The sequence below is a fragment of the Meleagris gallopavo genome, chromosome 2, assembly GCF_905368555.1.
Source record: "Meleagris gallopavo chromosome 2, MGAL_WU_HG_1.1, whole genome shotgun sequence".
NCBI classification, from domain to species: Eukaryota; Metazoa; Chordata; class Aves; order Galliformes; family Phasianidae; genus Meleagris; species Meleagris gallopavo.
The window spans coordinates 109,384,868-109,400,207 of record NC_139405.1 but is presented as its reverse complement, the minus strand read 5'-3'; positions in this window follow the sequence as shown (position 1 = coordinate 109,400,207).

The following is a 15,340-nucleotide window of genomic DNA, read 5'->3' as shown; positions in this document are numbered from 1 at the left end:
AGTCAAAGAACAGATGTAGAAAGCAGTTCTTTTAGCAGGAGAATTGTTCTCATTACTCCCATTCTCATTTCTGTTCCAGCACATTGAGCGCATCTGTGTGGTTAATGAGTTTGCTAGGAAGGGACGCTGGCAAGCAGAGCAGCGTGTAGCAGATGGCTCGCTGAGGCAGCAGTGCTCAGTGCAATCACAGCCATGTGTGCAAGGGGTGCCCCACACCGCGAGGCTGAATGTCCCGCATGGCTCTGTGCAGAGTCCCAGCAGAGACAGCCATAACTCCGAGCTTCCTGCTGGCTTTTGGGTGTCAGAGAATCTTATCTGTGGGAATTAACTCTGCTTCTTTGCGGTTCATTTTTGAAGTCAGTTCATACTTTGGGAGCTCTGCTGCACTGAGAGGTAACTAAGCATGCAAAGATGGAGTCAAGGTTTGGAGTGTCCTATATTTTTCTTAAAATGCTCACTATCTAAAATAACCTACTCTTGCTCTTTCTCTAAAGAAAAGCCCTGCAGGTACGTGCATCCCTCACCTTCTGCCGCTTCCTTAATTATTTAATGCATCCCCCTCCCTACCAGCAGAGCAGGCCGCTGCTTATGTGCTGCACCCAAGGTAGATGCAGCCAGCTAAGGTAGGAGGGAGCAGGATGCAGTGGATGACCAGTAGCCCAGCTGCAAAAGGGAAGAACAAAGCAAAAGGCACCAAGGAATTGTTTGATTGGTTCAGATATACAAAGCCATGCTAAAGGCTCTAATTCAATCATCTGGTCTGTTGAATTATGACAATGGCTTCAGGAAGTTTGATCGGTGCCAATTCTCACTCTTTTGTGCATATTCTAGGTATGTTTTGGTGGTTTGCTGAGGTGGTGTGATTTGAATGCAACTTCTGGTCTGGGGGAAAATGGAGTTTATGGAGTATGAATTGATCTGGATCATGTTTACTGTCTTCAAGACTGGAGAAGGGGCCTGACTCTGCTCTGTCTGTTCCCAGTTTCTGACCTGAGTGAAGTTAGAAAAAAGAGATTTGTGTGCCAGGAAGGGGGAAAGGTGGACGGTGGCAAAGGGAAGACTCACGCTCATTATCAGAACATGGCAAGTTTTTGTTGGTGTCAGGAGTTGAGTGTCAGTGAACGGAGCCAAATGGCACTGCCTTGCTCGTGCTGCAAATAGAACTGAAGGCCAAAAAAGAATTGTGAAGTAGTGAAAAGTACCTTCCTTCAGGTATTTGTTCTTCTGCTGGTGGCTCTTCAGATGGCTGTGGTGATCAGGATGCATAATCTGGGGATCTTTGCTTGACCGACCCCCAGGTTGTCACTCCTGTGTAGCACCAAACAGAGCCTGCAGGCGAAGCTCCTGACCTCACAGGATGCCAGAACCATAGAATGCTTAAGGTTGGAAGGCATCATTTGGGATCATCCAGTCCAACTCCTGTGCTTCAAGCTGGGTCACCTGGAGCACACTGCCCAGGATCACATGCCTGGCACAACAGGAAACAACCCAACCCCATCCTACTGACATACCTCAAAAGCATCAGCAGCCCTACACCCCACGTGCATTGCTGGAACAGCAGCAGCATTATGCTTAATTTGTGCAGGCGCTGCAACCCCAGGGTTAGGCAAGGACCAGAGCTTATGAAAGCAGAGTGGCTTGGCTCCCCATTTAGGCGGAAATTTAGGAGCTCTCTGTCTAAAGAAAAAAAATGTTTACAACTTTCTGTTGTGTTTTGTGCTGTCACTCTTGTCACAACCATTGCCGAGAGCAAAAGAAAAACAAGTCTCTTGAAATGAATTATTTGCAAGAATTGCTTCTATAGCATTATATTGAACAAACTTCAAGTTGAAAAAGAATACACTTAAGAAACTTTCTAGAGAAATTTCATTCTGAAAGCCAGACTGAATTGGAAATGTACTGGGAAAGAGCTGCTTACCAAGTGCTGTTAGAAAATATTAGGGAAGAGTTTTACAGTTTGATCAACTAAAATATGGGATGCACGGCTTATCAAAGTCCTACAGCATTACATCCTGCAAAGATACATGTGCCTTTGGTCCCGTGAATTAATGCCAGGTGGTGACATCTTGCACAGCCCACGGTGTGCCCAAGGCCTCACAGAAATTGGTTCCCTCTGAGACAGAGTTTTCTATTGAACCTGCTTTACTGTGAAGTGATCTGATAGCTTAGAGAAGATCCATTGAAGACTCCAGAGCTATTAATTCTACAGAACGATACATAACTATAGTCCATGTCGTACCAGAGTCCAATGCTGATAGAACCACAGAATTAAAAGAATACATCAAATAATTAATCTGTGAATCTAAATGAAAAAGTTTGTAAAGTTTCCCAGAACTACAAATGTCAGATTTACAAGTCAGGCTTTCAAAGCCAAGTTACTTAGATGATAATGATAATGATAATAATAACAACCTGGAATACAGCCACTAAGCACCTGGCACTGCAAACCAGAATACACACATACCTGAATGCTGGCAGCTTTAGAAAGATTCAATCTGACATTTGTAAAATGTGCAACTGAAGTGTATTTTTTTGTTTTAAAACGTCTTTTGACATTCACCCTTAAGGGACAAATTATAATGGAAATTCTGTGTTGTTCATCTACACTTGTTCTTCTCATGCAGAGCAAGATGCTGCCATCTGGATGACAGGAATAGAACCATAGGATCATGTGGGTTGGAAAGACCTTCAGTACCAACAAATACAACCATCAACCTGCCCTACAAGTCCCATCATTAAACGGCATCCCTTAATGCCACTTCCACACATCTCCTAAATGCCTCCAGGGATGGTAACTCCAATAGTTCCCTGGGAAGCTCTTCCTTATTCTTGACCATTCGCTTTACAAAGAAATTCTTAACACCCAATCTAAACCTCCCATAGTGGAACTGGAGACTCTCTCCTCATGCCATTAACTATCTATTGAGGTCTTACCTGTGAGATATCTCAGACTTATCTCAGAGATACTGGGATAGAAGCATTAGCTGAGATTGGCTTTACTTTGTTCTTCATGGTGAGAAACTTAAGCCTTAAATAAGACAAGAGGACAGTGTTAGGGAGTTCTACTTGCTCTGAGTCCTCCTTCCTGATATCGTTTCCTCAGATGCCTCAGGAAAACAGTCTCTCCAGTACAGTGCCTACACTGCTTGGTTGAGTCACGGCTCTTTGAGAGACCTGAGAAATGCACCAGATGAGGTGCTCACCTTGCCTTTTGTGTTCAGATACACAATACAATTTCAAAGGGTTGTTACGTACGTGACATAATTATGATTCCCCTTGTCTAATCATCACTAATTAATATAACCAGAAGGTTAACTACGTAATTGAGATATTATTGCTCCCATGATTTTCTTTTAAATGCACAGGAACCAGACTGATATCATCATGGAGATAATGATTAAACTCAGCTGAGGATCTCAGTGTATGTTTTTAAATGCAGGTTATATCAATTATGTCATTTTATACATAATTATGTTTGGCCACTCAGTTACGTGCCTCACTGTATATCTTAGTGGAAATCTTACCTCAAAAAATATAAAGCTACGATGTAATAGAGTGTAAAAATGTTTTTTTCTTTAAAAAATTAATGCATTTCTTGGCTGAATTCATGGTGATTGAATATAGGAAATATCTCCTGCCCTTTCTAATCCAGACTGTGAAGGCTTTAAGGTCTTCACAGGAAGAGTTTTTCACTGAATCTGTAGAAGGCATTAAGCTCAACAACCTTGCAACACCTTGTAACACTGTTTCTACAACTAATAGCAATAATTGTACAGCTAATAATACACTGGCAAGGTAGTAAAGAGGAACAAACTCTATAGAAAGCAGTAGATTACCTGTCTCCAGCCATAACATTATTCCCAATGTGAGAACTCAAAATGACAAGCATAGATTGTAGCCATGATGCAGACTTCATAGAATCATAGAAGAGCTCAGGTAGGAAAAGACCTTAAAGATCATCAAGTCCAAACACAACACAACCATCCTACCCTAACTCTAACAGCCCTCTGCTAAATCATGGCCCTGAACAAATATTCTCTGCTATAATTCCCAGGAATTCCCTCCCCTGACTGAGAAACTCACATGGAAGGAGGGAACAAGGCAGCAGCAGGCAAGGCTCCAGGCAGAGTTACCAATATTCCAGGCAGAAGTCATCTAGCCTCTTTCAGAGGATGACTATAGCAGTTGTTACAGTCAGGGCTGATGACCACCTTTGAGTAAATGTGAGATGTGATGGTATTACCCTTAGGGGCAGTTCATGGGAAATGACAGCAAAAGTGGGCGTAGCACAAATGAGGAAAGTACTTTTTGAAATGTGACAGGAAAAATGTGAGGGCCAACGTACATGCTATCTCTATGGAAGGGCCACAGCATTTCTAACCCTTGCTTTAATCATTGGATTTTCTGATTACAGCTGCAACTTAGAAATAATATTTCAGGAGTCAGTCTGGTTTTGTTGTTTGATTCACAGTAAAACAAACTGCATGTGAATTTCATATCATCATCTGATCATCTCCTGCCTGTGTAAGGAGCAGGATAATGACTCCTTAGAGCAGAGAGCACTACAGTAAATCTCACCATCCCGTGTCTTACAAGCCAGCAAATCTGCTGTTTTATCTTACAGAAGTGCATGTCCCCACCCACTTAGCAAATCAGTCAAGGATTTGAAATACCTTGTCCTTAATTGGAAAATGTCCATTCTTGATTCTTAAAGTTGGAAATGAGAGTAAGAACAACACAGGAGAGCAGAAAGGAAAAAAAGAGGAGGATAAAACAAAGTTTTAAATCACCTTTTTGGATGTCCCATACATTCCTCCCTTAACTGAAGTGACACATTCTCAATTTCTTTCCTAGTCAGTGGAGAGAAATTAGCAACTCCAAAGTTATTTGGGTTATCCTTTAGGAGATATTTGGGATGAGCTGAGTTAATCTCTGGATGGTCCATTTATAAAAGCCAGAGTGAATGCTTATACATCAACCCCTCATGTTACTTACATGGGAAGATAGTTATTGGACAGTGGGGAATGGTTTTACACCAAAAAGTGAGATCTAGGTCAGGTATTCAGAGGAAATCCTTCACTCAGAGGGGCGTGAGGCGCTGGCACTTCCCAGAGCTGTGGTGTTCCATCCCTGGAGGTACCTGAGGCCACGGATGGGCCCTGGGCAGCCTGAGCTGGGGGCACCCAGCCCATGGCAGGGGGAGGGTGATGGGGGCTGTCAGAATCCCTCCAACCTGAGCCATTCCATGATTTTATGATTCTTTGATTGTATAAGATATAAGCTATGTGTATATTTTCACGTATACATACATAGCATGCACGTATCAATGGACTTTAATTCATTACAGATGGCAGACTAAATCTCCTTTTCTTTTAGAGACTTAGAGAAAAGTCTCTTCTCCTCCTATCAGCTCAAAAACTCATCACCCCTTAGGACAATTGCCCCAGTCCAGCAGGTCTGCAGGTCAGTTCCTCTGAAGCTCAGCTCAGGTTAAAACATTTGACCTTGGACATGGCCCAAGCACAGTGCATTGCTGCTGGATCCTCCATATGGGTTTCTTACTTGAGAACAGACAGTTAAACTCTTCTTCCTATTGATTCCAATGTGAACTGCACTAACCCGACTTGTCCAAGACGCAGACTCCAAATACTGTTGTCTCTTTCTTTAAAAAAGAAATATCTTCTATCAAAACAACTTCCACAGCTCTCTGTCCACAGCTGACAGCCTAGTAACAATCTACCGAAATGGAATTGCTTCCAATTTGCTGCAAACATTTCTGCAAGTTCTTTAAAAAAGTTGTTTGGTAAAGGAAGAGAGATGTTTTGAGTTAAGTGTCAAAGGCTGAAGGGAATATTTTTCTTTTGCAGTTGAAAATGTATGTTTAGTAATCTTAATATACAAACTCTGTTCAGATTGTAAGGGATGCTTCCTTTTCAGATGCCTCCCACATTTGTCTGAACACCTCTTCCTTTCATTTTTCTACCTTTTCATGGCAATGCTCACTCCTGCAAGCGGGTTATTTAAGGTTCTCTATTGGATGGACCTTTTCTGTCCGTTGATCTCATTTAACAGGAGTTTCATTCCTTGTACTTAGCATGTATCGATGCACGTCTCATTTACATTTGGTTCATTTGGGCTGGAAAGGAGCTGCATCATGGCAGAAATGATTTAGCTCTACGTATATCATCCCTAATAGGGCAATGTCGAATACAGCCTTGAATAGCATGAACGGTAGCAATTCCATAACTGGTCTCGACAGCTTGTTCCAGTGCTTAAATAGCTATACATTTGTAAAGGTATTTCTTGATATTTTCCTTGCTGTGGTTTATGCCTATAATTTCAGAGTCTGTCCAGCCAAACCGTGCAGTGTAATTTTTCATAGTATCTGCTTTGAGGGTATTTTATATGTGGGGCCATTCTTACTTCAGCTTGGATATAATTTCATACCAGATTTTTATTTCCTGGATATTTTACAGTAGCTCCTGCGTTCTTGTGAACTCTGTGATGGTTTCTGATCTCTGCTGGAGCATAGTGGGTCTGCAGGAAAAAGCAGAAGTGGGATGAGATGAGCTTCAGAAGGATATATCCTGTGCTCTTTGGTGTGTGGAGGAAAGATGAAACCTTACATTGTCCTTTCTTCCCTGCTGGGCAGGAAGGATGGGCTGTGCTGCCCGGAGGAGCAAACAACGATCCTGTGCTCTATCAAGCACACTGTCTGCTCTCCATAGGCACATAGGGAAGCACAAAGTTGTGCCTCCGGTTTTTAAGTGAAAGCGAAGGGCAGCAAGAGTACTGACCTTCTCCAGAAATATCTTTTGTGCACAATCAGCCCCTGGAACTCACTGCTGCCAGGTATGGCTGTGGCCCAAATGCAGCCTGACTCAGAAAGGATTGGAATGTTAGGCAGCTGGCTGCAGCATCTTTGTTATTTCGAATAATAATGCAGCACTCGAAGTCGGTGGTAAGGAAGAACAACAAAAAGTAACAACCAAGTTGAAAAGCGCAGTTCAAAACCAGTCATAGGGAAACATCACTTGTGAAAAATTTTCCCATAGTTGCTCTCTTCTGTCTGATCGTCTTCCCCTAAAGAGTCAGGAACAGGACACAGAGCAGGATGAAGCCAAGCTACACCAGGTTCATTCTGTGAAATAACCAAATAATGGAAGCAGACGATGTACAGCAGCACCCTGCTGTAATGCTGGCATGATTCGGTGTTTCTGGCCATCAGACAGAGGCATATGGAGAAGACGGGACACTCCACACGCTCACCTTGCTGGCTGTGCTGAAGCAGGCAGTGTTCCATCCACATGGGGCTAACTGCTCAGAGGAGGGACACGCTGTTTCAAATGCCTGACCTGGTCCTGGGTGCGGTACCAGAGATGGCTGTCAGCATGGGAATGCTTGTGCTACCAAGTGGAGGAGACAAAAACCTCAGGTTTTGCAGTTTTGGATCAATAGAAATGCCCTTTAATTGTTGTTCTACTAGAATGGACATACTGTTATCAGTGTCTCGGCCAAATTTCAGTGTGAATAATTGCATTTAGATCCCCCCTGCTGTGAGGCTGGGTCCAGTAGTGGTGAGCACCACCAGGATCACAGCACCATGCAGGTGGTGCTCTGTGCAGCACTGCCAGCAGCTGCCACATGCATTCAGACGTGGCTGTATTTCACTGGAGAATACAATGAGCATATTTTATGGCTTGGCAGTATCTAAACCAGTCTTCCCTGAGAGCAGGTAACTGCATCCTGGCACGTGGTCATCACACTGTCCTGCGGTCAGCTGCAGTATTTCAGCAGTTGGGAATCTTTTGCTCATTTTCTGCTCCTAAAGCCCAGTGCACAGAAGCTTTTCCTTACAGCCTGATATGCATTTGGACAAACCCAACCTACACTTCCCAACTCACATTTAAACACTGAGATTTTAAGTGCTGTATCTCATCTTGGCATTTGAACTCGGTTGCTGTGTGTGGAGAAAATTATTTTGCTAGCACAGCACAATTAGTACTGTATAATTTGATGAACTTCACATAAATTTGGAAGCCGTAGGTATAACCTACTAGAGGGAGCACTTGCATTGCTTTATGAGGAGCACCAAGGAGCAGATTGCTGCACGCTCTGCCAAACCCCGGCAGGTGAATTTTTCTCTGTTTCTTTACAATTCTTGTCGATAGATTTATTATTACTTTGGAGAAACTATTATCCTGGAGGGAGGATGCAGTGTTAAAGGAGAAGAATGCAGAGGGGTGTTGTGCATACCGAGTGCACAGCACCGAAACCTTCCGTCCTGCCACAGTAACATTAAAAACAAGCTGGCATGGAGTTTTCAGCTGAGGCAATTTAAACCTTCTAGAAGTGGTCCCAGAGCCCTGGGGGCAAAAAGGCTTTGTGTGCTTAGAGTAGATACCACAGTAAAAAACGCAACTACAGAAAGAGCAAAACCAAAACCATTCCAGCGCACAGCCTGCTTGTGGGAGCAGCTGAAAGAGAAGACCCCAGAGGAGAGCTGCTAGATGAAAGCCCTGCCAGAAAGCGTGGTGTTGGGGCTAGTGAGATTATATCAGACAAAAACAGCGATTGCCCCTGGCGCTGCCAGGCAGCCTCAAGGTACAGCTTTGAGGATCAAGAACTGCTGGGCTGACCTGGTCCTTTTCTCTGTGCCTTCTGCAGTTCCTTCTCTGGGCTTTCAGGGTCTCCCCCACCAGAGCCATTAGTCAGCTTTTAAATGTATAACCATGGTTGGATATTGAGGGAGAGAAGGCTTTACTAATCATAGCTACGTGTGCTACCTCTTCCTTAGGTTACTTGAATTCAAACTCTAAACAATGCAACCAATGGAGGAAGCCTCAAAAGATCTCTCTTGTTTGGGTTTTGGCCTCTAATCTATTTATTCTTTCCCTGACGGGAAAATAATAGGATCTCTTTTCAGACTACTTAAAAAAGTAGAAACTTATTATGATTAAAATCTCTTATCCTCTGCCACAATTTTTGAAATTGTTGGGAGGTACAAAAGTAACGGATGGTCATGGATAGACAACTAAACCCAGATGCACAAAATCATCGAATCATAGAATCACAGGGTTGGGAGGACCTACAAGATCCTCCAGTCCAACCATCCTCCCATCACCATTACCACCCACTAGGCTACTAAGCCATACCTCACAGCACCTCATCCAGACACCATCCGTACACTCACATAAAGCATCAGACAAAAAGAAAAAGGCAGAAATATTCATCTCCTTTCCAGACTTGCAGAATCAAAGTACCACCACCACCAAAGTGTAATTGTATATTCCACAAACAGTTATGATTCAGCTTTCACAGCAATGAAACCATTAAAACTTCATACACCTGAGACTTTTGCTTACAAGTTTTGTCAGCTTTGAGACTATTTTTGGTGTTTTGGGAGACCTTGGCTTTTGTGGCCTCTTTCACCAGTTCTGTCATGTTTGCATTCCAGCTCCCTGGGACCTGACGCTATTACCAACACACATCAAACAATACATTTTCTACAGTACTTTTTATTTTAGCTAGTAATCAACATTTCTTTGTCCTTATTCAAAATTTATTTGGAAATAAAGGAGTATCTTTAGTTTCATTAGTCACTAACACAACTAAGGACTTTATTGCATTTTTACAATAACACACAACAAGTTTTTTCATGCTTAGAGATCATTACTTGGCCTGGTATTAACACAGAGAAGTGAACACATCTCAAAAGCAGTTGAAAAACAGAGATTTTTCACTTACATATCACATTCTTCCATGGATTTGTCTTAATGGTATCTGTGGCTGGGTCAGTAGCACACTGACTACTTGCATAAACTAGAAGTTTCTTATCAATCGACAAAGTTACTCTGAATTTGTTAGGGATGATCTCATGATTCTCCCATGGAGATCATTTGTTTTAACCTTACATGACGAAACAAATAAGACACATCTCAAGATGATAAGTTTTTGTCTACTGAGTTTGATATATGGCACGATGAGTGAAATTCAAAGGCAGCTCTAGCTCACTGAATCCAGCTTCTTGTGATTGGAAAATCTTCATCTTACAACGTCTTCTTAGATCTAATGCTCAGAGAATTATTATTGTCCCAGATAATGTCAGTCTTCTAAAACTTGGATATCTGCTCTAAACTCAACGGTCATTTCTCCTGCAATAAGGACATCATAGAATCTAAGAATGACTGTCAGGCCAGGCCACAGGCTCCCCTAACTGAACATCTTACTTCTGGAGATGGCTAGTAACTCTGAACAAAACAGCAAGACAGGGCAAGCACACAGTTCCTAGAGTGTTCCTCTGCTTCAAGGAGCCACAGATAATAACTCTGCTGCTGACAGCTCTCAACAGATTTTCATCCTAGGATTTTGTCGCTTTTCTTGCCATGTGAACTTGTAACATCCACAAGTTCATCTTAGCTCTGTAAAGCATTACGTCTTTGAGCTTGTCATTTCAATGGTTATTGTCACTGATGAGCTGAGTTCTGGCACTGGAAGATGTGGGAAACAGTTCTTCCATAGAGATCTTCCCCACATAAGTCACAATTTTATACCCCTCTCCTCCGTATGAGTGGTGAAGTACACTCAGCTTAAATGTGCCATGTGAGAGCACTGCATGTGGGTTTGAACTTTTAATAAAAATAGAATCCATGTTCTCTGCAAACTCCTTGAGAAGTCAAACCCAAATATTTTTAGGAATACGAAGTTCATAAAGAAGAACTACTGTCTTGAAGACTTAACTGCTTAGAGAAAGATAAATCTGCTCAAGATTATGCACAGCTTGGTATCCAAAACAGAAAATTATCAATTTCTCTCTCAGAATTTGGAAAAAAAAAAGCCAAAAACCTGGTTCACAGAATAAACAAATTGACCCTGTAATCTAGAAATACACCTGAAAGATATAAATATTTCCAATTAAAACATAGTTGCTATTTAGGGAGCCAAAGGCGTAATAGGCCATCATCACAAGGCACTTGTACAAATTGGCGAGGTGGAGGTCAGCCTCTTCTCCCATGTAACTAGTGACAGGATGAGAGGGAATGGCCTCAAACTGCACCAGGAGAGGTTCAGGTTGTGTGTCAGGAAAAACTTTTTCTCTGAAAGAGTGGTCAGGAGCAGGAATGAGCTGCTCAGGGAGGTGGTGGAGTCACCATCTCTGGAGGAGATCAAGAAAAATGTAGATGTAGTAGATGTAGCACTGAGGGACATGGTTTAGTGGGAAATATTGGTGGTAGGTGGATGGTTGGAATGGATGATTTTGGAGGCCCCTCCCGACCTCAGTGATTCGAGGACTATGTGATTCGAGGTCTGTATGATTCTCTGTAAGATTTTAGCAGTTCTGTAGTCCCTCCTTAAGTCTGCAGTCAATCCAAACTGACTCTTGTTATCGGTACCTGAATTAGCATGAAGTTATTGAGACTTACCTGAGCTTTATCACAGAATTGCAGGGGTTGGAAGGGATCTCAGGAGATCATAGTCCAACCCTCTGCTATAGCAGTTCCCTACAGCAGGTCGCAGAGGTGGGTGTGCAGATGGGTCTTGAATATCTCCATAGGATACTGCACCACTGCTCGGCGCAGCCTGTGCCCGCGCTCCGTCACATGCCTGTACTGCAGAAAGACTGTCAAAAATGATACAGTTCATCCAAGTGTAAGAAACTTGGATTTTCCTGGGGAAAAAAAAAAAAAAAATTAAAAAAATCTGTGTACACTTTTCATAATTTTTAAGTTCTTTGCATCCCACTCTAAAACCTTCTCCCTTTTTTTTAATTTCTTTCTCCTCTTTTCTCCACTGGGAGAAAATGGAAATAATGACAAAGTGGAAGAAAATATAAACAGTGTATGAGGAAATGAAGTATTAAACACTTCCAGGAGTTGATTTTGATTTTTAAACTGCAAAATTACAGGAAAGAAGGTGACACATTTAATATATAAAAGATTTCATTTAAAAGAATCCAAAATTTTATGTCCTAAAATCTTAATATTAAATAAAACAACAGAAATGGTAAGTTTTAACCCACTGATCTAAGATACATCTGGAAAAATCAGTAAATGTTATGACATAAAATAGGTTTGTAAGTGGTGAAGATATTACTCCTGTGATATTACTGACAACTCTCAAAAACGGATCTAAAACTCTGCATATGAAAAGAAACTGTGCTGCTGCAGTATTTTCAATTAATGGCAGTTTGATTCATTCTGCACAGCTTTTTGGTACATTTGTGTGTTTGTACTATATTAAATCATCTTAGCTTCTATTAAATGTAATCATGAAATATTAATTTATAATTGTGCACTCTTCCTCCTGTGAGGACATTATTAATCAGGCCAAAAGGCATTTCTTTTCTGCTATTCAATACCTTCCCCATGTTCTGGAGTGCAAAGGAAATCAATAGCAGCAGCATTCTCAGATAAGGCGAGTTTTGGCAGAGACAAATAATGAGAACACATTGCAAGAACATCATCGGGCTCGTCTCTTTTTGCTGACATGTGCTCCATCACAGCTGAGTGCTGGGTGCTGCACGGAGAAATAAAGATGGCATTCACGTTTGAGAGATGAGGAATTGCATCCCCGAAAGCAAAACCAAAGGCATCGTGGCAGAGAGTGCCCTGAGAGGGAATTCCCAGAGTGCTGCACGGGAGGGTGACATTGCAAACCTGTTGCAGGAGGCAGAGGAAAGTGGCAGCAGTTCAGTGAGCAGTGTTAGCACGATGCTATTGGCATTCTGGTTTCGACTCACTCGATCACATGTAGGTTTGTGTTGTGTACGGTAACTGTTGCTGAGCTGATCTCCACAATCTCCTTCAAGCAGGTGGTGAGAATGTGAAATCCATATGGCACTGTTTATCGCTTCCTTGATTATGTACCAAAACCAGACAGGGACGCAGGGGTCTGTCACTGGTGAGGTGATTCTTATGTCTTCCTCCTACTTCTGTGATCCCTCTGGACTTGTTTTTATGTGTTTGCTAAACACACTTGTACAACTCTGTGCTTTCTCCAGTGATCAGCAGTTCCCCATTGCACTCCACTTTACCTGATGCGTTGCCTTTCCATGTCTAAGACACTATTTCTCTCTTCTCCTGGTTACCCCAAGCACAGTTCCCTCCGGCCCCAGGTCTGCATTCCTTTTACTTGCAGCAGGTGAGCTCTTTGCAGCCCAATGTCCGCAGTGCTGGGCTGTGCCCCACATCCTGTCGCCCTATGGCAGTGCTCCTCCATTCCGTGTCCTACACTGCCACTTTTCAAGGTCTCTGTTGTTATAACAAGACTGTTTCCATATCCTACAGCATTCTTTTAGGAGCAAGCAATGCCTTAACAACTGATCTTGATACAAAAACGATAGGATACAGTTCTTTGCAATAATAGCTTTATCTAGTCTTAGAAACTCTGAAGTTTCAGTTATAGAGGGGCAGAATTTTGTCTTCCATACATGTAATAAGTCACTGCCTTGCTTACATTCATCCTAAACTTTCATCTTCTTAACTATTCCTACTTTATGGCCGCCTTTAGGGAACTTTGGATAATTGTCTTGACTCACCAGACTGCTGCAAGTATTCCTGCAGAGTGTCCTTATGTTTGTATCGCTGTGTTAGGTACTTTTTATTTTGCAAGACTTTTATAAGCAAAACATTCTGTTATTTAGCAGTATTTTTAAGGACTCTCCCTTAGAACCAATTTAACAAAACTCCAAAATCACTCATAAAACATTTCTTCTTAATACAGCCATATTGGTTAGCCCAGGCTCCAACTGGATATGAACAGAAGTTTTTAAGCTCTTTATTTTATTGTTGTCATGGTGGGGCATTTCTTGCAGTTTTTAATCTTTTCAGCACAGCTGTGACTCTGATCTGGAGAGTTCTTCTAAGCCTACATGTATTTGTACCCACTTCTGTCCAGCACCCCCAGAAGTATTGGAAGCGTATCAGAATTCACACGGCTCACACTTTGCTTGAGTTTGGCAGGAGTGCATGAGGTGGCACCTTACAGGGACTCTCTCAGATCAAGTCTTAACGCACCTCTTTCCTTATCACCTATTTCCCAGTTACTTCCAGCTGCACACTGGTCCCACTGTTTCTCTCTCACAAACCCATCCAGTGGTTACTACCTTGTGATTTGGGTGAAGTCCCAGCAAAGAGCCCATGAAGTTCTCATAAATCCATAAAATCATGTGTTACCTTTCAGCAGAGAGACTGATTTCACCTAGTACCCTTATCTGGTATCTTGTTAATGATATTTCTGCTTAATACTTATCTTCTTCTTGTCTAGATGTGAGGGCTAGTTTCAGTGGTAAGTAGTTGCTGCACTCTGTCTCTTCAGATGAACATCATGATTACTTTTTCACTCCCTTGGTCCTTTGACAACCCTTTTTGTGTCTTTGCAATGAAAACTGACAGAAATTACATGAAGCTGGTCACAGCCGTAATTCAGAAAATCATAGAATCCTTAGAGTTGGAAGGGAGCTCTGATGGCCATCCAGTCCAACTGCCCTGCACTGCAAAGGGACACCACAGCTCCATCAGGTTGCCCAGGGCCTGATCCAGCCTGGCCTTGGAGGTCTCCAGCGATGGGGCATCCACCACATCACATCTGGACAACCTGTTCCAGTGCCTCATCACCCTCACTGTAAAAGATGTTTTCATTATATCTAACTCAAATCTATCCTCTTTGAACTTGAAGCTTTCCCTTTTCACAATAGTTCAATTGTGTGTTTCTCTTGGTAGCTTGCCTTCCTCAAATCATTGCTGGATACTTCATTTCCAACTTTACAAGCTAAAGCTGTACCCAAATTGTTCGGAGCCTAGCACCTTCTGGGCATCAGAAAGTTCTGCTTTGCACAAAATATGCAGTTTAAGTCGCAGTTGAGGTTTTACCATATAATTTCTTCCCTTCCTCAGATTCATCTAATCATACACTTTTCTTCCAAGCTGTTTTTTGCCTCCTCTTCCATGCTTCCCGTGGTCCACGTAGTTCATCAGGTATTCTTCTTTTGGATGATCTTTCATGCCCTTGTTCAGCATCCAACTCTGGTCTGTTTGATTCCTATTTGGATTAAGTGTATGACTTGTGACCATGAGCTACGTCTAACAACTTTGCATATCTATCTCTATTTTGGTTCCTAAAAAACTCAGTATAACCATTTTTCACCGCTACCTTAGAGGTAGCATCCTTGCAAACCCCTCCGTGCCACCATGCTTGTATGGAAGTGATGGATGTGCTGATAATCCCTAGAAGTGACTTTGTCAGACTATAATCTGTATACAATCCTTGCTGCCTCTTCATGTTTGAGAACTGTTCTTTCAGCAGTCAGATACAATAATCTTCCGACAACAGCTGAGTCCTC